General features: G+C 32.1%; 1 long non-coding RNA gene across 1 annotated transcript; it reads right to left on the bottom strand.

The window, feature by feature from the left end:
• Positions 1 to 5,442: 5,442 nt before the first annotated feature.
• Positions 5,443 to 8,360, bottom strand: LOC145321662 (uncharacterized). Its single transcript, XR_013880364.1, has 4 exons — positions 8,323 to 8,360; positions 7,962 to 8,035; positions 6,872 to 7,022; positions 5,443 to 6,096 (listed from the first exon to the last, which is right to left on the bottom strand). It is a non-coding gene; the product is annotated as an uncharacterized LOC145321662 (long non-coding RNA).
• Positions 8,361 to 8,888: the final 528 nt, after the last annotated feature.

Genomic DNA, 8,888 nt, shown 5'->3' with positions numbered 1-8,888 from the left:
AATAAACCCCCTGATAAAAACGGTATTAGAATAAAACCCCCTTATTTGGCTACCTTTATTTATAACTTATACAATACAATACTCATCATTAAGAAAAATACCTTTCAGTGCATTCAGAGTTATAACAATATTAGTGCACAATCATTCCTACAAAAGAAATTGTTTTTCTTCACATTTCTCTCACGAGGAGGAAAGAAAATTTAATTTATTCAAACAAATAGAATGATACAAAAAAATGGAATAAAAAGAATATTAATGCATAAGCTCAAAGAAAATTTTAAGTACACTTGTTGAAAAACTGCTTAAATACAGATTAATGTTTAAGGACATACTTACATTTTTAGGACTTGTTCATAGAGATGCTTTGCTTATAGTATTGTACCTTGTTGTAATAGGAATCATCAATCCAAAAATAAGATGAATCGGACAATTTTAACATAAAAAATTTTTGTCAAAAAAGAAAAAAATCAGCATGTTTTAAATTGACGTACGGACATTCTGGTAACGATTATAGAGTTGCTGCACTTTCTATTTCGTACCTAACTGCAATAGGAATCAGCATGTAAAGTTTGATTTCGATAAGACAATTATAACCTGTTTAATTCAACGAAAAGAACTAAACGTTACAGACGTACAGACCTACCATAATTATAGAAAAGCTTTGCTTTTGAAAGAGGATTCAATTTGAATTGCACTTTACGCTGTTTCCTAATTCAAATAGCAACCCAACTAAAATTTTCAACAATAGCAAAGTATATGTTTATTGTTTATTAATAAAAATGCATACAACATTACACTGAGGTATAATCTTATTATTTTAAATAAATAAATATACAATTTTCATTTTTTTATTATGATTTTAGTTTTAAGCTAAAGGCTGAAAAAGATTTTATTATGTAAATAAAAGCTCTAGTGTTTCTAACTTTTCTGTTACTGAGGAAACATTACAATAATTGGAAATAGTCCCTTTCGTGGCAACGCCCCTTAAGAGGCGATTCGTCGTATTTTTAAAATGGCTTTTATAGGTTATTTTAGGTTAGGTTATATTGGGTAAAGTGATTGCCCCACAGGGTTAAGCAATATCCCGCAGGGTTAGAGCCCCGGCTGGCCTAGAAATAGGAGAACAAGGATGACAACATCCATAAAAGCGAAGCTCTGAAACGGTAGGACAAACGGGCATTAACACTTGTATAATGTCAGAACTGAATAATCAGAATACGAATGTATAAGAGTCAAAGCAAAATTGTAAGTAAATTTGTTGAAAAACTGCTTGATACAGGATAATGATTATGGATATACTTACATTTTTAGGACTTGATTATAGAGTTGCTTCGCTTATAATATTGTACTTTGTTGTCCCAGGAATCAGTATACCAAAAATCAGACCAATCGGATAATTAAGTCACATACAAATTTGTTGTTAAAAATGTAAAAAAAATCAACATGTTTAAAATGGACGTACGGACATTCTGGTAATGATTATAGAGTTGCTACGTTTTCTAACTCGTACCTAACTATTACAGGAATCACCATGCAAAATTTGAAATCGATACGACAATTCTAACATGCCTAAATTAACGAAAAAAGCTATTTAAAAAATTAAAAAAATCAACATGTTTAAAATGGACGTACGGACATTTTGGTAATGATTATAGAGTTGCTACGCTTTCTAAATCGTACCTAACTACTAAAGGAATCACCATGCAAAATTTGAAATCGATAGGACAATTCTAACATGTCTAAATTAACGAAAAAAGCTATCCGTGACGGACGGACGGACGGACGGACGGACGGACGGACGGACGTACGGACGGACGGACGGACGGACCGACCCTAATTATAGAAAAGCTTCGCTTTTAAAAACTACTGTGAAAAATACGAAGAATCGCCCCTTAAGGTACATTGCCCCTGTATTTTTTCGGAATTAAAATTTTTGGCGAAAAGTTTCAGGTAAAGTATTCCTCACTGCATTAAAATATTTTCAATTTAACAACTCTTATATTTTTTTTTTATAAAATAAATAAATTCTCAATAAGCCTAATAATGTTTTTTCTTCTTTTATAATATACATTTTTACATCTATAATTATAACTAATAAGAAAATATTTCTTTATTAATGATCTATAAACACATTATATCATCATATCTTTATAATTAGCACAGCAAAAATAACATAGAATACAGCAATTTAGCATTGCTATATCTATTATACAAAGTAGCTTGATGTCGGTCCGTCTGTCAGTCCGTCCTTAAGATCTCGATAACCACTGAACCGATCGGATTTTACTATTCAGGGAATATACTTACTGGTCCTGTGGTGGTTTTAGGCTATTTAAATTTTTTTAAAAATAATTATTGCGAATTTTGGGAATTTGCAATTTATTCGCGAAAATTTGCAATTCATTCGCTTTTTTTTCGCTGAGTAGGTAATAAAAGTTGTAATTGTACCTGTCGATTTTCTGGCATTAAATGAAAGAATGAAAAATTTTTGACTTTGTAAAACAGACAAACGAACCCTAGTCTTATAGCAGCAGCGCTTTTAATAACATTTGTCTATACAACTTAAAGACAAAGCTGTTAAGAGAAACGCTAGAAGAGATAAAAGAAAGTTTGCTGCAGACCTAGCTGATGAAGCAGAGGAAGCAGCTAGAGTTGGTAACAATGCTAAACTCTACAAAATCACCAAGAAACTTTCAGGCAAATCTCAAAGTAAGTCCAATCCTATTAAAGACAGACATGGAAATAAAATCACAAATGATAAAGAGGTAGCAGAACGTTGGAAAGAACACTTTCAACAAGTCTTGAACCAAAATGAACCTGAAGAGGACATTGGTGATCTTATTAACCAACCTGTATTAGATATTGATATCAATGAACCAACCAGACAAGAAATTAAGAATGCCATTGATAGCATGAAGAAAAACAAAGCTCCAGGTGTAGATGGCATTCAAGCAGAACTGCTCCAAGCAGATACAGATTTAAGTGCTGATCTTCTGAATAAATTATTTAAACTTATTTGGAATTCTGAAGAAATACCAAGTGATTGGCAAAAAGGAATGATAGTCAGAATACCAAAAAAAGGCGATCTCAGCCTGTGTGACAACTGGAGAGGAATAACTCTTATTTCTGTTCCAGGCAAAGTCTTTTGTAAAATATTATTGATAAGAATAGATGAAGAAATTGATTCCAAGTTAAGAGAAGAACAGGCGGGTTTTAGGAAAGGTAGAGGCTGCATAGATCAAATTCTGGCATTGAGAAACATTATTGAACAATGTCTAGAGTGGAACAAAGAACTACACATCAACTTTGTAGACTTTAAAAAAGCCTTCGATTCTGTGCATCGCCCAGCTATTTGGAAAATCCTTAAATCCTATGGCCTACCTGATAAAATTATCCAAATGATCAAACTGTTTTATGAAAATTATGAATGCAGTGTTATATGTGAAAATGATCTTACAGAATGGTTCAATGTCAACACAGGAGTCAGACAAGGTTGCATCTTATCACCAATTTTGTTTTTGATAACAATAGATTGGGTAATGAGAAAAACTATAGATCAGAAACGGGGTGTTGAACTAACATCTGATGATGATCTTGAAGATCTTGACTTTGCCGATGATTTGGCACTCCTTGCTGAATCATTAGAAAATTTGCAAATCAAAACTACAAGACTTGAAAATTTTGCTAAGCTTGTGGGATTGTGGTAATACGACACCCATACGGACAGGCCGTTTACAGAGTTGCTTCGCTGTGACTTATGATAACAAACCCCCCGCACTAATCCTATTATATCACTATCCATCTCATGACCGCTGTTAACCCCGCACCCAGCGGTCAAACTAGCCTGCCTAAATGTGGGGAGGGGCCGAGGATTACAAATAAATGTTAACAAGACCAAGGTAATGCAATTCCAAAATAACAATGGCAACATAACAATTGGGGATGAAACTGTTGAAAAGGTAGACTCCTTTACATACCTTGGAACTACAATTAGCACAGAAGAAGGTACTAGCAAGGACATACAAAGTAGACTTGCTAAAGCAAGAACTGCCTTTTCAATGTTAAGACCAATATGGAGATCTACTAAATACTCCCGCAAAACCAAACTTAAAATATTTAAAAGCAATGTTATGTCAGTATTACTTTATGGTGCTGAATGCTGGAGGATAACCCAATGTGATTTAAATAAACTCGAAGTTTTTCAAAACAGATGTCTAAGACAGATTCACAATATCTTCTGGCCTACAACTATTTCAAACATAAATTTACATAAAATTTCAAATGCATCAACAATTGAACAAACTCTTGAAACAAGGAGGCTAAAATTACTTGGCCACGTGTTCAGAATGCATGATTCTAGACTCACCAAAAAGTCCATAGAATGGGAACCCACCTTGGGCACCAGAAGGAGGGGGAGACCAAAGAAAACATGGCGGTCAACCATAAGAGATGACCTGAGAAACAGACAGCTGACTTGGAATACTGCCAGAACAGCTGCCCAGGACAGACGAGGATGGAGAACTCTGCTACAGCCTCTTGCTCCAACTGTGGAGAATTGAGATGGTAAGGTATACAACTTAATTAGCATTTTCAGGTGTTATAATTAATACATTTTTTTGTCTTTATTAACATAACAAAAACAATAATACATACTGTTTGAGAATGGTGTAGCATAATAATAATAATATTAAGCACTGACATATATACAAATTTCAAGTTATAGACAACATTTCATATACCTAATATTTACAATTTAGTTAATTAAAAAATTTTGCTTTAATTCTAGAAAACTCATTTTGATATAATAAACAGCACCAAAAGGTTCATTTTCCGGGATAAAAAAATAAGCATAAATAAGCAGAAATCTTTAAGGATAAGACAATGGATGATAAAACAATTTACACACCTAATAATTTCAAACAAAATTACCCCTTCTACAGATTAAAATTATTGGTGTAAAAGTATGAACACTGCTAGTTTTTACAACCCAATCAAGATTTAAGCCAACATATGAGATAACGTGTTTATTAAACTTTGGGGAACAGTATAATTTACAGTCCAATTTCCACTTCCTGCCTTATGTATCTAATAATTTATTATGATATATTATTAGTTGCTGAAATTAAGATAAAGATTTTGAAGGGGGACAAAGTGTGACGTCGTAAAAATGAGGGATTATCCATCTCTTTTTTAGGGGTTTTCTTTCCCACTTCTCCCCTCATCTTCTTTTTTTTTATGGCGTCACATGACTGATTTTTGAGACACTTTGACCCCTTTCAAAATTTTAAATGATTTTTTTCTTCATCAATTATTAAAGTAAAGAACTGTAATATTTATTTCTCGAATCGTATTATAATCAGCTGTTTAAAATACGATGCAAGACATAGTTTTTTCGTATAGATTAGAACCGGTTCTTGTCCACCGGATTCGAATGAATACGAGAAAATATTATTAAATTTATACATGTTATAAACAACAAATATCATTAAAAGTATTAACATCCAGTTATATTGAGCTCAAACATCAAAAATATACTTTACAATTAAATAAAAATTTTTATCAATTTTAAATATACTAATATCTTTTTGATTAAGAAAGGTACAATTTTAATGCAACATATACATAAATATGGGATCAAATCAGAAATATAATTTAAGGTATTTTTAGATTTTTAAATGATGCTTATTGGCACACGGCTGGCTAAAATTAAGCCGAAAAAAATATTAATAATGTGACGTTTTTAATGCGTGGTAAAATAGGCTGTGCAGCCTTACGTTAGACCTCAACAAGAATAATAAAGAATGATTCCATACCATACAAATAACCAATGATAGGCCATTATTCATTGTCATTGACCTATAGTAAAATCTTTACTGGCCTATCATTGGTCATTTGTATTGTATTGTGTGGTACATTGTAATTGACCTATGGTAAAATGTATACTGGCCTATCATCAGGCATTTTAAGCTGCTTCTTAAAAGATATTTTTTTTAAATCCTCTAATTTTTATCTTGATCCAATATAATATAAGCACACAACATAAATACTGAGATTCTTAGTTTTGGATTATTTTCAATACTTCTCTTTCAATAACCACTGAAAAAAATTATTTTGAATCAAAAAATTGACATTTAGAGTACAATCTTATTCATAGATTAGAACCGGTCCTGAGCTATGCTGAAAAGTCATGTTTTGTATGGTAATAAAGATAATTTTCCACAAATGATTAATAAAAGTATCTTTCCCGCATTTGTGCACAATGAAAAGTTATAATAGGTTTAGGGAAAAACCCTCCCCCCCCCCCTCTTTCTTTACAATAAATAATTCAGTTGTACATGAACACACAAACAATTAGGTACACCATATTTCAAAGTAAAAAGATTTGGATTTTATTTTGTTTTAAAAAATTCCTTTTTTCAAAGTACTTAATATTTTTAACCAATTTTTTGTTAAACTTATATTAACTTTAACTAGTATGAAGCTTGTTGTTTTCTTAAGAATGTTTGCAAATATGGTTGTTATTTTATAGAATTGAGAAGGCTTGACTAAAGTGAAATATATTTTCTACAAAGAAGTGTGTTCTTACTGTGTAGTTAGCTCTAGCCGCGCGTTTTTTTAAGGAATTTTTTTTTTAAATAGGATAAAATATTTGTTAAAAAGAGATAACATAGAGAGATACTGTAAAAATCAGCAAATAGGAGAAAGTTATTGTACATTAAAGACATCTCATTTGTTAAAACATTTTACAAATAATCTCGTATATAACAAAAAGTAAACAAAGTCTTTTTCTGCAACAAATCTCTTTTTAAGTTTGACAAAAAATTGGGTCAGATGAACCATCTATATATATACTATGTCTAATATTTGTTACCTTTTGATTTTATTTGATTATGCGGCATGGGTCTTCCATTGGCGCTTAAAATCTTTGAACAGCAATGGATGCCGCGCTTATAGTTGGCGCGCAAATTGACTTGGCGGAATTTGGGGTCAGCTTCGTCTCACATCTAGTTCCGTTACTTGTTCTGAAATAGATATTATAAATTTCACTTATGTTGTTGCCAAGGATTTTAAGATATAAGACGATTGCCATAAATTTATGTACATGCCCAATGATTATAAACAAAAGTACTCTTTTGTATATTAAAATTATTTGTTTAAAAGTTTAAACTGTAACAGGGTGAACAAACCAATTAACAATTAATAAAAGTACACACCGCTTCGAAGCTAACGAATGAGGAAATATGATTATAATATTTTTGGTACACAAAACCTTTCCTCCCTGGGTTTTGTGGACAGCTATCCGCGGATAAGAAATTAAAAGAAAGATATAAACCATATGTAATATATACTCTTTAAATCATTAGAATATTTTTTGTACCAAGACATGTACAGTAGTATTTTTGTAGTGATCTTTAGGTGCCCGTATTACGGTCGCACCAACATACCCTTGATGTAGATTAGCTCATTAACTAACAAGGATGACATCATCCATAAAAGCGAAGCTCTCAAATGGTAGCACAAACGAACATTAACACTTGTAGAGTGCCAGAACTGAATAATCAGAATGTAAATGTATAAAAGTCAATGCAAAATTGTAAGTAAATTTTTTTAAAACTGCTTAAATACAGGATAATGTTTCAGGACATACTTACATTTTTAAACGTGATTATAGAGATGCTTCGTTGTACTTTGTTGTCATAGGAAACTCAGATTAATCAGATTATTACATCACATAAAAATTTGTTGTTAAAAATCAACATATTTAAAATGGACGTACGGACATTCTGTTAACGATTATAGAGTTGCTCTCTAAATCGTACCTAACTACTACAGGAATCACCTTGCAAAGTTTGAAATCGATAGAACAATTCTAACATGCCTAAATTAACGAAAAAACTATTTGTACTGGTCGGACGGACACACCATAAATTTAGAAAAGCTTCGCTTAAAAAACTACTTACATTACACTTGACTTAAATTTGGACTGATGAATACTGCTGTGGTTGTGATGGGCTGTGCTACTTGTATTTCCAGCCTAAATATGCACACAATAATTATCTAATGCATCGTATTATAGGCAGTTTTCCGCGGAAATTAATATGAAAAATTTTAAGATTAAAAACCAGCTTTGTTAATCCTGAGGGGCCGACGGCCCAGGCTTACAAAACAGGTACTAATATTATGATTATTTATTTTTATATTCGTAGAAAATTGGCTGTATTATGATGCTATACATGATTTTTAACTATGGATTAGAACAGGTTCTAATTTAGCGGATATTAATCAGTTTCTAAGCCATACTAGAAAAAGATTTATAATTACCTTGCTTGATACAAGTGTAGAAGTGGTACGCATGGTGGTAGTTCATATCCCTCCCTCTCATAATAATATAATTACCTTGCTTGATACAAGTGTAGAAGTGGTACGCATGGTGCTAGTTCGTATCCCTTCGTCTTCACTAGTACAGTGACACAGACTGCGACAGCTTCGGGTTACCCAAAAGTTACTAAATAAAAATAAGTTTCAACCCTCCATAGTGCATATAAAAAATACAATACAATACAAATGACCAATGATAGCCCATGCACAGACTTTATGACCAATGGCAGGCCAGTATATTACTTAATTGACCAATAGCAGGTAAGTTTAGGATTTTCAACAGATACTGGAAAATAGTTAAATTGAGCATTAATGGATGCATTGACATCCAAGATTAAATTTTTTTTTTTTTTTTTGGGGGGGGGGCAGGCAACTTTCAATAGATAGGATAACTCAAGTCTTGAGGATTAAAATATTTCCACTTTACTATTTCATGGACTTCCTTGGCGGATGTTTAAAATATTACATTGCAGTTGCTATGTCAAATGAAATTAGTCTTTAGCTTTCAT

Source organism: Acartia tonsa, chromosome 6, assembly GCF_053477335.1.
Source record: "Acartia tonsa isolate MP-2025a chromosome 6, ASM5347733v1, whole genome shotgun sequence".
Classification (NCBI taxonomy): domain Eukaryota; kingdom Metazoa; phylum Arthropoda; class Copepoda; order Calanoida; family Acartiidae; genus Acartia; species Acartia tonsa.
Note: the sequence above shows the minus strand (reverse complement) of the source record. Positions and strands in the feature narration are given on the sequence as shown.